Raw genomic sequence first — 19428 nt, 5'->3', positions numbered from 1 at the left:
GCTGTGTATTTCTCCCCATTGCTCTGTACAGCCACCATCCGCATCCCCTACCCCATGGATTTTTTTTTTTTTAACCACATGGAAGGACATGTTTGCGCACATTACCTTCATACACTCCTGGTATAAATAACATTAAACCAGATTGGAAAAATCTTATATTTTCATTCCATTCATTTCTATTCAGTACCTAGCTAGGAACTAGGCTACAGTAAGCTTTTTCAGTGAGCAATCTCCTTGCAAAACTTCCTCCTCTCCTATGAGTGACGAGAGTAAATTGCAACACTGTATTCAATTTCACTGGAGACTTTTTCTCTTCTGACTCTTCTGTAAATGTGATGACTCATGACTCACTTCATACCGATTATACCTGTAGGGAACCCCGAATGTTCTGCAGTGGAACATCATGACCATCATTTACTGGACTGCCTGCATCATGCCCCTCTGAACTCAGGATGTACAAAGGAGCTGATGAGCTTAGCCAGAATGTGTCATGGCTTCTCTGACCTTCAGGACTTGGTGCTTCACCCACTCTGAAAACAGTCAGCCAAGGGAAACCTTTCCAAACCACATGAACAAAAGTATTCCTCTCAATTCAAGAATAGAATTGCATGTTCACAAAGCCAGGAAATTTTGCTAGTTTTTTCTTCTTTCTTTTCTTCTTTTTTTTTTTAATTAAACTTTTTATTTTCTATTGGAGCATAGCCAATTAACTATGGTGTGATAGTTTCAGGCAGACCATAAGGGGACTCAGTCATACATATATGCCAGTTGTTTAAGATGAAGCAGATGCTCAAGAAGCAAAAACTGGGCCTGAACCTTTGCTGCAGGTTTGGGTGATTTCAACCGCCTCATGTATATGGTTTTTCTAAGGTCTGGTTCTCTGACCATAGTTTACTGGTGATGGGGTTCAGGGCATGCTGCCCCAAATATGCCGCTTTGGCATATTGATTACTTTGAATTAAAGCTACTTAAGAAACAGCTGGTGCAAGAAAAACACTCTGAGCTTCCTTTGTCACCCTGAAAGCAGGAAATAAATCTGCAATGTGAAAGGTACCCTCCCTGTCCCAGGAAGCAGAAGGGGCATGTTCATCATCAGAGATAGAGAGTTGAGGGCCAAGAAGGCTGTCTAAGCAAACCTTGTTGCTTCTACCCTAATTTACTACCCAAATGCAAACTTCTCTGTCTTGTCAATTCCTCACTAATTTATTTATTTTCTTTATCTGGAAGGTATAAACCTTCCTGCTTTGGTTTTATGTTGCTGTTGTCGTTGAGTTACTAACTCCTGTTCGACCCTTTGTGACCACATGGACTGCAGCACATCAAGCTTCCCTGTCCTTCACTATCTCCCGGAGTTTGCACAGATTCATATCCATTGTGTTGATGATGCTATCTGAACTCGTAGTCTCTTATACTCTTCTTATCGTCTCATATTTCTATGCGCTTCCATACACACGAATTAAATTTGGATTTTTTCCTTTTGTTAATGTATCTTACATCAATTTAATTAGCTCAACCAAAGAACCTAGAAGGGAAGAAAAGAAGGGCTTTCCTCCCCTATCCTGGGTACCAAAAATATATACCCCATACTTCACTGTGCAGCACCTTCCAGATTCTCCTGAGATTTCCAGAACACGTCCTCTTAAAAACCAAGGAGAAGAAAGTCTTCTAATATTCTGCTCATACAAGTCTTAAATGCAGGAAGAAAAGCTTGGATAGGATCCAGGAAACCCAATATCTTAAATTAGTTTTTGTGACAGCCTCTGAAAAAGTTTGAAGGAAGATCTGTGTGCAAAATAAGACAAGACTTTTTTGCATAAATCAAAAAGGGATATGGTTGTATGAGTTCATAGCATCCCAAACCTCTGTACTTTGTATTCAAACTCAGCCTTATCTATCTGTGAATATAGGCCTGTTTGTAATAATTTGGGAGCTTTTGGTTTTCATTAAGCTTATTACTAGCACCTTGTGTTAATAATACTATCTCTACAAGTACTTTTTAACCAGTTCTTCTTTCCACCCAAACATACACAGGCATGATTTAATTTTTTAAAAAAACTATTATCTTCTTGAAATACAACTATATTTGCCATGAGTTTACTATTTTAAAGCTTCAATTATTGTTTCTTTAAATTATCTTAAGTCCTTCCTTCCAATGGGGCTGCATGATTTTGCTCCTTACCAGTCAATATCAGCAATAACAGTACAATAGCAAAAATAATTATCTATTGAACACTTACTATGATAATTGTTTAATTAGAGTTATTTCCTTTACCCTCAATCTCCTTTCTAGATACAACTATTAATCCATTTTACAGATGAGAAACTAAGACTCCAAGTACTTAGGTAACTTACCCAAAGTCACACAACTACTACACTGTTGTTAGAGAAATTAAAATGGAGGTAGTCCTGTTCAGGAACAGAACAGAGCAGGCCTCTGACCTGCCTGAACACTGCCTGGATTTATGTGCCCAAGAGCTCACCGACTGCTACTAGCAAGTCACGCCCGCACTTTTGATAAGAGAGGAAGTGAGGCTTGGAATTTTCTCAACCCCCTGGAGCCCTGGCCAGCCCCCAGGGTCTAGAAAATCTTGTGACTCACAAAATGAAACAAAGAGCATTGTCAAAAAAAAAAAGGTAAAGTAAACCCAGTGCAAACTGATTGATGATATCAGTTTTCAGCCTGGGATTACAATCGAGAGTCCCCCAAAACTGCAGTTTGAAGTCTTACCCATGGGATGGACACACCACCAGAGACCTTCTCCCAGCTGGGACTCCAGATTGCTGTTAACCAGGGTCTTCTCAGCAGTTTTCAAGTCTGGATATTTGTTGGTTAGCCCAATTTGGTGATGTATGTGCTCTTACTTTTCTCTACTGTTTCTATTTCTCTGCTCTTAACGATTGTACATTGAAATTAAGTCAATCCTCTACCAAACATTCAAATTGTTTATTGTGTGCGGCAAGTGGTTTCTTTTGTAACAAATCCTTCGAACCTAAAACAAAAGTTAAACTGTGGACAAAGTAGAGATTCAAAGTCTCAGTGACTTCAGACAGTACTATATTATACTAATATATATTGACAGAATATATCATACTAGTTTACATGTTCATTTGACTTAAGACAGTAGTATAATATATTAGTGTACACATTTATTTATTCCAGAGTTGTTATACAAATTACAAATACAAATTACTAATTTAATATGACATGTAACTTGTGATTTGTCTTAACTGAAAATACGTTTCTTTTCTTATTAGTTTTTAAATAGAAATTGTGTTTAATGGGAATCAGATGCTACTAACACAACAGAAATTGGTTTTGTTAGATTACAAACATCACATACTTATGAACTTTGCTTTATGGAATAAATATATTTCTAAAAATATGTCCATTAATGTGCCCACATTCTTACTTATGTCATCAAATTGTTGAAAGGTTAAAAACATTGCCATCCTGAGTCATTATTTAAAATGATTTCATATCTAAGAGTGTAGAAGAAGTTTCAGTGATGTGTTTAAGTTAAAAAAAAAAAGAATTATTCTATAAGAACACCATTTAATACCCATCATATCATTCATCATCATATCTTATTAAATCATTGTATAATTTAATACCACAGAAATCATATGATTGCCAGTGAGTCAAGGCTTTTGTGAGTCAAATGAGATGATATATATAAAAATGTTTTACAAAGAATAGATCCTAGACCAGCATAAGAGATGGAAAATTACATTTTCTGGGCTGCTTCTTTAACAGCAGTGATTTGCTCTGTGTTAGCAATGTCCCATTTAATCCTCCGATTGTCCTGGGAGATACATTTGGTACATTTATTTCTTTTTTTTTTTACCAGTGGATAAACTGAGACTCTTGAAAGTGAACTAACTTCACCAAAACACACAGCTAATAAATGACAAAGTGAAATTTCCTACTCAGGACTGGCTGTTTCCAAAGTTACTGTGCTTCCTCCTACCATTTGGCCTTCTCATTCAGTTCAGTTCAGTTCAGTTCAGTTCAGTCGCTCAGTCGTGTCTGACTCTTTTGGACCCCATGAATCGCAGCACGCCAGGCCTCCCTGCCCATCACCAATTCCCAGAGTTCACTCAGAATCATGTCCATCGAGTCTGTGATGCCATCCAGCCATCTCATCCTTGGTCGTCCCCTTCTCCTCCTGCCCCCAATCCCTCCCAGCATCACAGTCTTTTCCAATGAGTCAACTCTTCGCATGAGATGGCCCAAGTACTGGAGTTTCAGCTTTAGCATCATTCCTTCCAAAGAAATCCCAGGACTCATCTCCTTCAAAATGGACTGGTTGGATCTCCTTGCAGTCCAAGGGACTCTCACGAGTCTTCTCCAACACCACAGTTCAAAAGCATCAATTCTTCGGCACTCACCCTTCTTCACAATCCAACTCTCACATCCATACATGACCACAGAAAAAACCATAGCCTTGACTAGACGGACCTTAGTCAGCAAAGTAATGTCTCTGCTTTTGACTATACTATCTAGGTTGGTCATAATTTTTCTTCCAAGTAGTAAGTCTTTTAATTTCATGGCTGCAATCACCATCTGCAGTGATTTTGGAGCCCCCAAAAATAAAGTCTGACACTGTTTCCCCATCTATTTGCCATGAAGTGATGGGACCAGATGCCATGATCTTCGTTTTCTGAATGTTGAGCTTACTGTACAATTACCATTATTTTAATTACTTTATTATTCTTATTGTTATTTATTTATTTTTATCTTTTGGCCATGTCACTAGGTATGTGAGGTCTTAGTTTCCAAAACTTAGTTTCTAGACCAGGGATTGACCCCACACCCCAGAATTGGAAGAGCAGAGTCTTAACTGGACCAACAAGGAAGTCCCACCATTATTATTAAAGGGGGAAAAGCATCAGCTTTCATAAAAAGCACATGATTATTTAACAAAACATGAGTTTTAAGCCAGTATTTTGAATAACTCTTCTTGCTTTTTCTGAACATTTTAAATAAATGAAGAGGTTATGTGTAAGTATCATTTTAAAGACATTTTAAAGCGATAAGTAATGAATAAGGTTGCACTGACAAGTATTTAAAAATGTGATAAAGTTGCAATAACTAAAACAGTGTTGTGCTGATGAATAATACATAAGAGGAATAAATATCAAGTATATAAACACAAAGAAATAAGCACTACTGGGACTTCCCTGGTGATCTAGCAGTTAAGAATCTGCCCGCCAATGCAGGGGACATGGGTTCAATCCCTGATCCTGGACGATTCTGCGTGCCTTGGAGCAATGAAGCCCCTGCACTGCAACTCCTGAGCCTGTGTTCTAGCACCCAGTGCTGCAGTTACCAAAGCCACCTCTCCCTCGAGCACGTGCTCCACAACAAGAGGAGCCACTGAAATGAGAAACTTGTACGCCCCTAGAGAGTAGCCCCCTCACCACAACTAGAGAAAGCCTACACACTGCAGTGAAGACCCAGTGCAGCCAAAAAGAAATAAATAATTTTTTAAAAAACCACACTACTACGTAATTTTTAATGGAAAGAATAGAATACTGGGACACGGGATGTCTCGGACTTCCAGAAACTGGAAGAGGCAAGGAAGGTTCCTTCCCCAATAGCTTTCACCAAGCAGATGGTCCTGTCAACTTAACTTGGACTTCTAACCCCTGGACCTGTGAGACAATGAATTTCTGTGGTTCTGAGCCATCTGGTTTGTGCTACATTGTTACAGCAGCTCTAGGAAACTAATATATATGGTATAATCCCTTCTCCCACAAAAGGTGTAGGTAATTCCCAGAAAGAAAGTGAAAGTCACTCAGTCATGTCTGACTATACAGTCCATGGAATTCTCCAGGCCAGAATACTGGAGTAGGTAGCCATTCCCTCCTTGAAGGGATCTTTCAAACCCAGGAATCAAACTGGGGTCTCCTGCATTGCAGGCAGATTCTTTACCAGCTGAGCTACCAGGAAAGAATCCACTCCAGTATTCTTGCCAAGAGAATCCCCATGGACAGAGGAGCCTGAGGGGCTAAAATCCGTTCCCAGAGGATGCTGGGAAATACTGACAACTACCCTGATGCACCACCATAAAGCAATTCATAGAGAATTGGGGAGCTACTCCTGCTTGCAAGACCTACCAGACCTTTCAGAACTAACACCCAAAAAAGATGTTCTTTTCATTATAGGGGACTGGAATGCAAAAGTAAGAAGTCAAGAAACACCTGGAGTAACATGCAAATTTTTGGCCTTGTAGTACAGAATGAAGCAGGGCAAAGGCTAATAGAGTTTTGTCAGGAGAACGCACTGGTCATAGCAAACACCCCCTTTGAACAACACAAGAGAAGATGCTACACATGGATATCACCACATGGTCAACACAGAAATCAGATTGATTATATTCTTTGTAGCCAAAGATGGAAAAGCTCTATACAATCAGCAAAAACAAGACTGGAAGATGACTTGCTGGGAGAAATATCAATGACCTCAGTTATGCAGATGACACCACTCTTATGGCAGAAAGTGAAGAGGAACTAAAAAGCCTCTTGTTGAAAGTGAAAGAGGACAGTGAAAAAGTTGGCTTAAAACACAACATTCAGAAAACTAAGATCATGGCATCCGGTCCCATCACTTAATGGCAAATAGATGGGGAAACAGTGGCTGATTTTATTTTGGGGGGCTCCAAAATCACTGCAGATGGTGATTGCAGCCATGAAATTAAAAGATGCTTACTCCTTGGAAGGAAAGTTATGACCAAACTAGATAGCACATTAAAAAGCAGAGATATTACTTTGTCACAAAAGGTCCATCTAGTCAAGGCTATGGTTTTTCCAGTGGTCATGTATGGATGTGAGAGTTGGACTGTGAAGAAAGCTGAGCAACAAAGATTTGATGCTTTTTCTTGAGAGTCCTTTGGACTGCAAGGAGATCCAACCAGTCCATACTAAAGGAAATCAGTCCTGGGTGTTCATTGGAAGGAATGATGCTGAAGCTGAAACTCCAATACTGTGGCCACCTCATGCTAAGAGTTGATTCAATGGAAAAGACTCTGATGCTGGGAGGGATTGGGGGCAGGAGGAGAAGGGGATGACAGAGGATGAGGTGGCTGGATGGCATCACCGACTTGATGGACATGAGTTGGAGTGAACTCCAGGAGTTGGTGATAGACAGGGAGGCCTTGGGTGCTGCGACTCATGCGGTCGCAAAGAGTCGGACATGACTGAGCAACTGAACTGAACTGAACTGACTGCCTAGAAAAGAATGGATTTTTACAGCTGTAAACTCAAATATGCAAAACTGTACTTTATTTTCCTGTAACTGAATTTCATTTCTGCCTTGAGCTTCTATTACTACACGACAGCAGAAATGGTCATCTAATAATTTCTAGGTAAACTCAGTCAAATCAGACATCATTTCACGTTTTTAGTCAGTCAATCCAGGAAGTTTTTTCCCCAGTAAATTCCAGGGACACCCACCCCCCTCTACTCTTGTCCAACTCTGCAACCCCATGGACTATAGCCCTCCAGGCTCCTCTGTCTATAGGACTTTCAAGGAAGAATACCAGAGTGCGTTGCCAAGCCCTCCTCCAGGGAATCTTCCTGACACCAGGGAGATCCAAATCTCTGACATCTTCTGCAGGTGGGTTCTTTACCACTAGAGCCACCTGTCCCTGGAGACCACTTCTAGCCGTGAGCCTTCTCTCAGCCAGTCCTGCTCATCTCTTGAGCACTTGGGGATCATTAAAATGCTGCTTATCTCTTGAGCACTTGGAGATCTTGAGCGCTTGGGTAGCATTAAAAACTGCTCTCCTGCAAGCCCACAGGTAGACTCAGAGGGCAGGCTCAGGCTCTCTGCCCAAACCTCCCCTCTGGGCTTTGTCACTGCCAAGCTATACTTAGGGAGGGGACTTCACTGTAAAGCTTGGATTTATCCTCGGCTCTCACATAGTCACACAAAAAAGGCAATGCCAAAGAACGCTCAAGCTACCACACAACTACACTCATCTCATACACTAGTAAAGTAATACTTGAATTCTCCAAGGCAGGCTTCAGCAATATGTGAACCGTGGACTTCCAGATGTTCAAGTTGGTTTTAGAAAAGGCAGAGGAACCAGAGATCAAATTGCCAGCATCTACTGGATCATCAAAAAAGCAAGAGAGCTCCAGAAAAATGTCTATTTCTGCTTTATTGACTATGCCAAAGCCTTTGACTGTGGGGATCACAAGAAACTGTGGAAAATTCTGAAAGAGATGGGAATACCAGATGACCAGACCTGTCTCTTGAGAAACCTGTATATAGGTCAGGAAGCAACAGTTAGAATTGGACACAGAACAAAAGACTGGTTCCAAATAGGAAAAGGAGTATGTCAAGGCTGTATATTGTCACCCTGCTTATTTAACTTATATGCAGAGTACATCATGAGAAACGCCGGACTGGAGGAAGCACAAGCTGGCATCAAGATTGCCGGGAGAAATATCAGTGACCTCAGATATGTAGATGACACCACCCTTATGGCAGAAAGTGAAGAGGAACTAAAGAGCCTCTTGATGAAAGTGAAAGAAGAGAGTGAAAAGTTGGCTTAAAGCTCAACATTCAGAAAACAAAGATCATGGCATCAGGTCCCATCACTTCATGGCAAATAGATGGGGATACAGTAGAAACAGTGGCTGACTATTTTTTTGGGCTCCAAAATCACTGCAGATGGGGACTGCAGCCATGAAATTAAAAGAAGCTTACTCTTTGAAAGTAAAGTTATGACTAACCTAGATAGCATATTCAAAAGCAGAGACATTACTTTGCCAACAAAGGTCCGTCTAGTCAAGGCTATGGTTTTTCCAGTGGTTATGTATGGATGTGAGAGTTGGACTGTGAAGAAGGCTGAGCACTGAAGAATTGATGCTTTTGAACTGTGGTGTTGGAGAAGACTCTTGAGAGTCCCTTGGACTGCAAGGAGATCCAACCAGTCCATCCTAAAGGAAATCAGTCCTGGGTGTTCATTGGAAGGACTGATGCTGAAGCTGAAGCTCCAATACTTTGGCCACCTGATGCGATGAGTTGACTCATTGGAAAAGACCCTGATGCTGGGAGGGATTAGGGGCCGGAGAAGGGGACAAGAGAGGATGAGATGGCTGGATGGCATCACCCACTCGATAGACATGAGTTTGAGTGAACTCTGGGAGATGGTGATGGACAGGGAGGCCTGGCATGTGCAATTCATGGGGTAGCAAATAGTCGGACACGACTGAGCAACTGAACTGAACTGAACTCCTGCTTGCAAGCGCCGGCAACATCTCTATCTGTTTTATACATATAGCCTCAGCTTCCATTTTGCTATTGCTTTTCATCTTTAAATTGGGATATAAGTCTGGTCACCCTCAAAGGATTTCTGCATAGAATTAATACCTTGTTGGGAAGCACTTTGGAAAGACTGGAAGGACTAAGACCGCAAGGCTTTCATTTCCTCCTACGGTGGATGTGGACGCCAGGAGGAGGAGAATCCCGGAGAGAGGGAGCAGAGGCGCAGAGAACGTGTAGCGACTTTGAAGATCAGCCCCAGTGAACATGTCAGTGTTGACTTTACAAGAATATGAATTCAAAAAGCAGTTCACTGAGAATGAAGCCATCCAGTGGGTGTAGGAAAACTGGAAGAAATCTTTCCTGTTTTCTGCTCTGTATGCCGCCTTTGTCTTTGGTGGTCGGCACCTAATGAACAAGCAGGCGAAATTTGAACTGAAGAAACCTTTAGTGCTCTGGTCTCTGACCCTTGCAGTCTTCAGTATATTTGGTGCTCTTCGAACTGGTGCTTATATGGTGTACACTGTGATGACCAGAGGCCTGAAGCATTCAGTTTGTGACCAGGGTCTTTACAATGGACCTGCCAGCAAATTCTGGGCTTATGCATTTGTGCTAAGCAAACACCCCAACTAGGAGATCCAATATTCATTATTCTGAGGAAGCAGAAGCTGAGCTTCCTGCCCTGGTACCACCACATCACTATGCTTCTGTACTCCTGGTGCTCCTACAAGGACGTGGTTGCTGGGGGTGGTTGGTTTATGACTATATAGCGTGCTCTCTGTGACGCACTCTTACTATGCCTTCCGAGCGGCGGGTTTCCGAGTCTCCCGGAAGTTCACCGTGTTCATCACCTTGTCCCAGATCATTCAGAGGCTGATAGGCTGTGTCACTAATTACCTGGTCTCCCAGTGGATGCATAGTGAGCAGTGTCACTCTCACTTCCAGAACATCTCCTGGTCCTCACCCATGTACCTCAGCTACTTCGTGCTCTTCTGCCACTTCTTCTTCGAGGCCTACATCCCCAGCAAGATGAGGGAAGCAACGAAGGCTGACTAGTGTCGGAACTGAGGAGGAAGCCGTAGCTCAGGGTCATCAAGAAAAATAACAGACGAAAGAAAATGGCACAAGGAATCACGTATGGTGCAGCTAAAACAAAACAAGACATACAAGCAAACACACAACCCAAGGCAGCTTAGGGATAATTAGGTTGACTTAACCCAGTAAGTTAGCGATCCTTTTTGGGTGAGGACTCACTGAGTGCACCTCCATCTCAAGGACTGCTACTGGAAGACCCCATTCCCTCTCGATCTGTCAACTCTAGGACAAATGAGAACAAAGTGGGCCGGAGGCAGCGAGAAGGCAAACAAGCTATTAACAGTATATGGAAAAAATGAATTTACTGTGACATTTCTCTAAGGATCAAGTAAGTTTACTTAAAAACCATGTGAGCACATACATACAATCCTTTCTAATCCTTTTTGACACTAAACTGGAGCCAACAGAAAAGGTAAAAATGGAAGCGACACGGGGTGTATATCTAGAGTAACACTTTTGCAGAATTGAAAGTACTTTTCCAGAAAGGCTATGGGTTGTAGCCCCCATGAGAAAAGATGTCTTAATCACCTCCTGAGAAAACAGATGATAAACTATATTTCAACTAAGAGAAAGACTCGTTCCCCTTCATAGCACTCATTCCCCTTCTAGTGAGTTCACCATAACAAAACGGGGCACAATATTTTCCCAGGGTTCTCCCTGGGAGGAAGGAAACAGTGCCGCCCAACTCCTGAAAGGGCGGCTCCAATCTCAGTATTTCTGATAGTTTTATTTCTACCCCTAAATGGGGTAGGACACAGCATCCTTTGTTCAGTTGCCTTGGACTTTCAAACAGAAGAATAAATATAGAATAGAAAACAGACAACTCAACCAAATTATTTGAAAAAATAGACTCTTACCTGTAAAAAGTTGCGGCCCTACACCGAAGTTCTTGAGCTGGGAAAGAGGAATGAACTGAAGATCAATATAAGAGACGATAAGTACACCCCTCCATAGTTGACTCCACACATAACTTTCCAATTGAAACCCTGTGGTACAGTCCATATTTTCTATATTTTTGTGAATTTCACAAAGCAACCCACAGGGCTCTCCTTGATCTTGGGTGAACACTGAGTTTCTGCAGCGTCTGCCTTTGCTCCCTAAAGCAATGCAGAGGTGCTTAAAGTGCCCTCTGCTGGTCAAGCAGAGATACTTTGACAAACACACTTCATGGCAAGTGGAGCTGAACAGTTGACATACAAACGGCCCCCTTCGAGACTTATTCTTCAAATTCTAAATGATATAAAATATTCACCATATTTTTGGCCAAATCAGAAGACATTCTTCCTACTTTGAGTCAGCTTCAGAAATTTTTTGAAAAGGGACTTACGCTCTGGAATTCAAAAATCAACTTATTAAGAGCCATATTCTTTTTTAAAAAGCTAGATACTATAATATTTCAGTCCTTTACAAGCCAAATAAATGTGTAAACATTCCTGTATTTCAAAGAAGCAATTATGTCAAGTTGTTCAAGGTGATATAATAGTATTCTAATTGGTTATATAGCTTAATGATTAGACAAACTAGATAAAAATTAGGGGCTACTACACGAAGGCAATGGCAACCCACTCCAGTACTCTTGCCTGGAAAATCCCACGGACAGAGGAGCCTGGTGGGCTCCAGTCCATGGGGTCGCTAAGAGTCAAACATGACTGAGCGACTTCACTTTCACTTTTCATTTTCATGCGTTGGAGGAGGAAATGGCAACCCACTCCAGTGATTTTGCCGGGAGAATCCCAGGGATGGCGGAGCCTGGTGGGCTGCCATCTATGTGGTTACACAGAGTTGGACACGACTGAAGCGACTTAGCAGCAGCAGCAGCACACTGCATAGGTTAGACATGCATATCCACACATATATACACACAGATGTGAAGACCACCAAACTTTAAAGCCCAAATAAATAGAAACATGTTTTCTGGTTAGCAGAAAAAGAAGCTGTTTAGCTTTCTTGCTTTGAGTGTGTACAGAAAAGGGATTTTTCAAATTATTTTTATATTATTTTAGCTTCAATGCTGCTGTCATTCATGAAACAGAGCTGCTCTGCTTCTCTGTCAGAGATGACAAGGGCTTTCTCAGCATCTCGTCTATGTGTGGAATTGAAAAGAATAAAGTTGTATTCCATTCTGTGTGAATGGTCTGAAAAAAAAAAGACAGGAAGGGACTTTCCTGGAAGTAAAGTGGCTAAGACACTGCACTCCGGCTGCAGGGGGCCTAGCTTCAATCTCTGGTTAGATCCCACATGCCCAACTAAGAGTTCACGTGTGGCAGCTAAAAAGATCCAACATGCTGCAACTAAGACCTGGCATAGACAAATAAATAACTCAATTAAAATAAATAAATTTAAAAATAAAAATAATCAAAAGAAGGTACATAAATGCAATAAAGCCAGGTTTAAAAAGTGATAACCTTAATAAACATGCCGAACGGACGTGGCTACAATGCTGTATTTTGTTGTTGTTAACTTGCTGAGTCATCCCCAACACTTGGAGCCCTCATGGACTGTAGCCCGCCAGGCTCCTCTGTCCACGGATTTCTCCAGGAAAGAGTACTAGAGTGGGCTGCCGTTTCCCTCCTCCAGGGGATCGTCCCAACCCAGGGGTCGAATCGGTATCTCCTGCATTGCAATTTAAGGTAATTGTCAGCCAGGTCTAATGCTTTTGAAATGGCTTGCAATCTCATGATGCAACACCAGCGTGTTAAAACAAGGAGCTACTGGGCCAACTCAGTGCATGGTGTAGAGACAGGCCACTCTGAGTAAAGCTGTCTGCGTGGTTTACATGCACCAGAGCAATAGTATGTGATGGCCATTCCCTGGAGGTGCTCACAACAGACACTTCTTACATAAGGCTGTCAGTGGAAGGCCAAGGTGTTGCTAAATTAATAAAATCTCAAGACTTCCCTGACCATTCAGTGGTTAAGACTCTGAGCTTCCAACACATGGGCTGCAGTTTCAGTCTCTGGTCAGGGAATTAAAATCCCACAAGCCACAGGGCACAGCCAAAAAGAAAAAAGATGAGAGTGTAGCAGGTGAGGCATTGCCACTCACGAGGACAGCTCACTAACCTAAGACTGCAGACTTGAATGTGAGCTGTGACTGCTTTGCAAGCTGTTTCGTTGTTTTTTTTAATTGGAATTCAGTTGATTTGGACTTCCCTGGTGGCTCAGACAGTAAGATGCTGCCTGCATTGCAGGAGACCTGGGTTTGACCCCTGGGTCAGGAAGATCCCCTGGAGAAGGGAATGGCAACCCACTCCAGTATTCTTGCCCAGAGAATTTCATGGACAGAGGAGTCTGGTGGGCTACAGTCCATGGGGTCGCAAAGAGTCTGTTTTGACTGAATATTGTTTCAGTTGTACAGCAAAGTAATTCAGTTATAGACATACATGTTAAACTGCTTTTGAAAATCACTGTGCTTATCATAAAAATTTTAAAAGGGGAGGAGAATGTTGAGAACCATTGGTCTAAGGCATTGATTTCATATCAGTTATTCCTGACAAAGTACAGAGAAGTCTGTAGGGAGAGTTTAAACTCTGTTTGTTTTCAGTCATGGTATGTGCAGCCTCGATCTCAAAGTCATTTGAATGAAGAGTTGTTTTTAGCTGATGGTTTTGAAGTTCTAGAAATGGGCATATCTGAATGGATGTTAAGTAGGGTGGACAGCGGTCTAGTCCACCCTATGGCTGAGAGCCTTAACCCAAGGAGGCCCTACTGTGTGTCCTTTTCACCAGAGGCAGTCACCGGGAGTGTCTCCATGTGACCTAAACCAAAGTGGTTTTAAAGAGTGTTAGAATGTTCTTTTAAAATATTGAACCTGGGGCTTCCTTGGTGGTCCAGTGGTTGAAAATCTGCTTGCCAATGCAGGGGACGTAGGTTTGATTCCTGGACTGGGAGGATCCCACCTGGGCCTGGGAGGGGCAACTACTGTAGCCCACATACCCTATAGCTACAGCAGGAAAAGCTGTCACAAGGAGAAGCCCCTGCTGCCACAGCTAGAGAAAGCCCACAGGCAGCAGCAAAGACCCGGGGCAGCCTTAAATAAATAAACAAACACCTTTTCTTTCTTTCTTTTTTTTTTTTTACTTATTTCTCATCGTTATTGAGATATACTTGATATAATAACATTTTATAAGTTTAAGGCATACAGTGGATGAGTTTTATAAGATTAAGGATACACTTAGATATTGAGAAATGATTTCTATGGGAGGGTTAGTTATCACCTCCATAACTCACATAGTTACTATTTGTTTGTGGTGAGAACTTTTAAGATGTACCCTCTTAGCAACCTTCAAGTATATAATACAGTATTATTAACTATAGTCACCATGCTATACCTCAGATCCCTAGAACTCATTCATCTCATAACTGGAAGTTCATAATCTTTGACCAGCATTTCCCCATTCCCTCTGCCCCCAGCCCTTGGTAGCCATCAGGCTATACTCTCTGTTTCTATGAGTTCTGCTTTCTCAGATTTCACACTGGCATATGCATCCTTCTCAGCCATGCCTAACTCTTTGAACCCCATGGGCTGTAGCCCAGCAGGCTCCTCTGTCCACAGATTTCCCAAGCAATAATACTGGAGTAGGGTGCCATTTACTACGCCAGGGGATCTTCTTGACCCAGGGATCAAACCCGCATCTGTTGTGTCTCCTACTTGGCAGGTGGATTCTTTACCCACTGTACCACCGGGAAGCTCACATACAATTGAGATAATTTAGTATTTGTTTTACTCTGCCTGACTTATTTCACTCAGTGTAATGCCCTCAGGACCCACCTAGGTTGCCACAAATGGCAGGATTTCCTTCTTTCTCACAGCTGGATAATATATCATTGTAAATAAATCTGTATGTATTCATCCATTGACACGAACTTAGGTTGTTTCTATATCTTGATGACTTTGAATAATGCTGCAGTGAACACAGAATACTGATATCTCTTCCAGATCTGAACTTCATTTGCTTTGGATATATATCCAGAAGTGGGATTGTCGGATCATAGAGTAGTTCTATTTTTAAAATTTTGAGGAACCTCCATAGTGTTTTCCATAGTAGCTGCATCAATTTACATTCTCACCAACAGTGCACAAGGGTTCCCTTTTCTCCACACCCTCACCAGCACTTGTTGTTTGTTGTCTTTTTGATAACTGACATTCGTACAGGTGTGAGGTCACTGGGGTTATGATTTGCATTTCCCTGATGATTAGTGATGCTGAGCATGTTTTCATGTACCTGTTGGCCATCTGTGTCTCTTTCAGGAAAATATCTATTCAAGTCTTTTGCCCACTTTTAGTTGGCTTGTTCTTTTGTCCCTGAGTTGTGTGAATTCCTCATACTTTTTGGACATTAATCCCTTATCAGATTTATGGCTTGTAAATATCTTCTCCCATTCTGTAGGTTTCCTTTTAATTTGTTGATGGTTTCCTTTTCTGTGCAGGAGCATTTTGTTGATGTAGTTCCACTTGTTGATTTTTGGTTGTTGCTTGTGCTTTTGGTGTCATAGCCAAAAAAATGTTGCCAAGACCAAAGTCAAGGAAGATTTTTTTCCCTATGTTTCCTTTCAGTTTTAGGTCTTATAATCAGACCTCTACTCCATTTTGAGTTATTTTGGGGGGAGTGTTATAAGACAGGGGTCTAGCTTCATTCGTCTGTGTGTGACTATCCAGTTTTCCCAACACCATTTATTGAAGAGACTATTTTTTTCTCACTGAGATTTTTGTCTCCCTTGTCAAATATTAGTTGACTGTAAATACAGTAGTTTATTTGTAGGATAGTTTGAAATTAGGGAGTGTGATGCCTCCAGCTTTGTCCTTCTTTCTCAAGAGTGCTTTGTCTATTCAGGGTCTTTTGTGGTTTCATGTGAATTTTAGCATTGCATGTTTTCTGTTTCTTTGAAAAATGTCATTGGAATTTTGATAGAGATTACATTGACTCGATGGATGGCTTTAGATAGTATGGACATTTTGACAATATTAATTTCCTGATCCATGAATGCAGGATATCTTTCCACTTAGTTGAAACTTCTTCAATTTCATTTTGTTGCAAAAATTTTTACACTAATGGAAAATTCACAATGACTTTTTGACAATTACTGTCTTCTTTCTACCTAGGCTGTCTTTTTTGGGTGCATTTCAAATTGTTTTTCTACACTTCCTGGGGACACCTGGAAACAGCACCTCTTACTTCTGCACACGTGTGTAACATCCCTCTGTGTTTTATGACTGCTCAGTTATTCATTTCTCTTTATAGCTCCTCTGTTTATAATGACTCCACTGCAGATATCTTTTCACATATGGGAGAGATGTGGGTGAGGGTCTTATTTTGGACCCTGAGCCCCTGCTTCCAGGATGCTGCAAGTGAGCAGCTGCCAGCCCCATCAACCACAAGGGCTCCAGTGTTTGACCAGTGATGTGAGAGGTGATGTCCTGAGAGTCTTATATTCTCTGCACAGACCTGAGTTTCTTTCTTTCTTTTTTTTTTACATTTCTTTTTTTTTAATATAAATTTATTTATTTTAATTGGAGGCTAACTACTTTACAATATTGTATTGGTTTTGCCATACATCAACATGAATCTGCCGTGGGTGTACACGTGTTCCCCATCCTGAACCCCCTCCCACCTCCCTCCCCATACCCATACTTAGAAAACTAAGATCATGGCATCTGGTCCCATCGCTTTATGGCAAATAGAAGGGGAAACAGTGGAAACAGTGGCTGACTTTATTTTTCTGGGCTCCAAAATCACTGCAGATGGTGATTGCAGCCATGAAATTAAAAGATGCTTACTCCTTAGAAGGAAAGTTATGACCAACCTAGACAGCATATTGAAAACCAGAGACATTACTTTGCCAACAAAGGTCCATCTAGTCAAGGCTATGGTTTTTCCAGTGGTTATGTATGGATGTGAGAGTTGGACTGTGAAGAAAGCTGAGCACCGAAGAATTGATGCTTTTGAACTGTAGTGTTGGAGAAGACTCTAAGAGTCCCTCAGACTGCAAGGAGATCCAACCAGTCCATCCTAAAGGATATCAGTCCTGAATATTCATTGGAAGGACTGATGCTGAAGCTGAAACTCCAATACTTTGGCCACCTGATGCAAAGAGTTGACTCACTGGAAAAGACCCTGATGCTGGGAAAGATTGAGGGCAGGAGGCAAAGGGGACAAGAGAGGATGAGATGGTTGGATGGCATCACCAACTCAATGGACATGGATTTGGGTGGACTCCAGGAGTTGGTGATGGACAGGGAGGCCTGGTGTGCTGTGGTTCATGGGGTCTCAAAGAGTTGGACACTACTGAGCAACTGAACTGAGCTCACCTAGTCCTAACCTCCCTAGAATATGATGTCATCACACACATTGTCAGACACACACACAGCACCAGGGCAGGAGGCAGGGCTCTGGGACCCTTTTCACCAATGGTCAACTCTATCCTTAGCTATCACTGAAACACTAGTTTTTCCAGCTCATCGCCTCAGATGGGGCAGTGGTGCATGCATAGACACTCACCTCAGTATGTGGGAACTTTTCTTGCTAATCTATTGTTTCTGTAAAAGAAACTTTTAAGGTTATTTTTTACCAAGATTTTTATTTTGGCTGTATCACCCTTTGCCAGAATAACAATGTTCCATTGATATAATGAGTTAAAAGTTTTGGCAGACTTCCCTGGTGGCACAGTGGATAAGAATCCGCCTGTCAGTGCAAGAGACACATGTTCTATCGCTGGTTCCAGGAAGATTCTACACGCCCCTTAGCAACTAAGCCCTTGAGCCACAACGATTGAGCCCACCTGGTGCAGCCACTAAAGCCCAATGCCTAGAGCCAATGCTCCACAAGGAGAGAAGTGGCCGCAATGAGAAGCTCACACACTACAACTAGAGAGTAGCCCCTCCGCTCATCACAACTAGAGAAAGCCTTGCGCAGACTTTCATGGCTGCAGTCACCATCTGCAGTGATTCCACAGCCCAGGAAAATAAAAGCTGCCACTGTTTTCATTTTTTCTCCATCTATTTGCCATGAAGTGATGGAACCGGATGCCATGAACTTAATTTTTTTAATGTTGAGTTTTAAGCCAACTTTTTCACTCTCCTCTTTCACCTTCATTAACAGTCTCTTTAATTTCAGCTTGGAGCCATTTACAAACATCTAACCACCTCCTCAAAGGAAGCTCTACTTAACGTCCACCGAAACATCCTTGCTCAATGCAGTTTAGAGGATAACTACCCAACTCCCCAGGCTTCCTCTGTGGCTCAAAGTAGTAAAGAACCCACTTGCCAATGCAGGAGATGCGGGTTATTTGATCCCTGGGTCTGGAAGTTCCCTTGGAGAAGGAAATGACAACTCACTCCAGTATTCTTGCCTGAGAAATCCCATGAACAGAGGAGTCTGGTGGGGTACAGAGGGCAAACCTCCACAGGAACCCCTTCACTTGAAATACAAGATCTGGCATTCTTAGACTTCTGACCAACTGGCTAAAAATTCAGAATTTCCTACTCCTCCTTTCTAGTTTGACAATTTAATAAAAAAGACTCATAAGACTAAGGAAAGTGCTATATTTATGACTGTGTTTTATTATAAAGGATGAACTCAAGATCAGACAAAAAAAGAAATCTTTAGAGTGAGGTCTAGGAAGTTCACAAATATAAAACTTCCACACCTCTCCCTGTGGAATTAGGGCACATGACCCTCTTGGCACTGCAGTATGTTCACCAACTGGGAAACTGACCAAACTCGTTGTCTAGAATTCTTACCATTGTTCAGCCACTCAGTCGTGTCTGATTCTTTGCAACACCATGGACCACAGCACACCAAGGTTCCCTGTCCTTCACCGTCTCCCGGAGCTTGCTCAAACTCATGTCCATTGAGTCAGTGATGCCATCCAACCATTTTCTCCTCTGTCACCCCCTTTTCTTCCTGCCTTCAACCTTTTCCAGCATCAAGGTCTTTTCCAATGAGTTGGCTCTTTGTGTCAGGTGGCCAAAGTATCGGAGCTTCAGCTTCAGACTCAGTCCTTCCAATGAATATTCAGGGTTGATTTCTTTAGGATTGACTGGTTCTTATTAGGGTTTCA

The 19428-nt window shown here is 41.9% G+C and overlaps 1 pseudogene; it reads left to right on the top strand.

The window, feature by feature from the left end:
• Positions 1-9541: 9541 nt before the first annotated feature.
• Positions 9542-10330, top strand: LOC138097400 (very long chain fatty acid elongase 6 pseudogene; annotated as a pseudogene).
• The last annotated feature ends 9098 nt before the right edge of the window (positions 10331-19428 follow it).

The sequence above is a fragment of the Capricornis sumatraensis genome, chromosome 21 (genome assembly GCF_032405125.1).
Source record: "Capricornis sumatraensis isolate serow.1 chromosome 21, serow.2, whole genome shotgun sequence".
NCBI lineage: Eukaryota > Metazoa > Chordata > Mammalia > Artiodactyla > Bovidae > Capricornis > Capricornis sumatraensis.
Note: the sequence above shows the minus strand (reverse complement) of the source record. Positions and strands in the feature narration are given on the sequence as shown.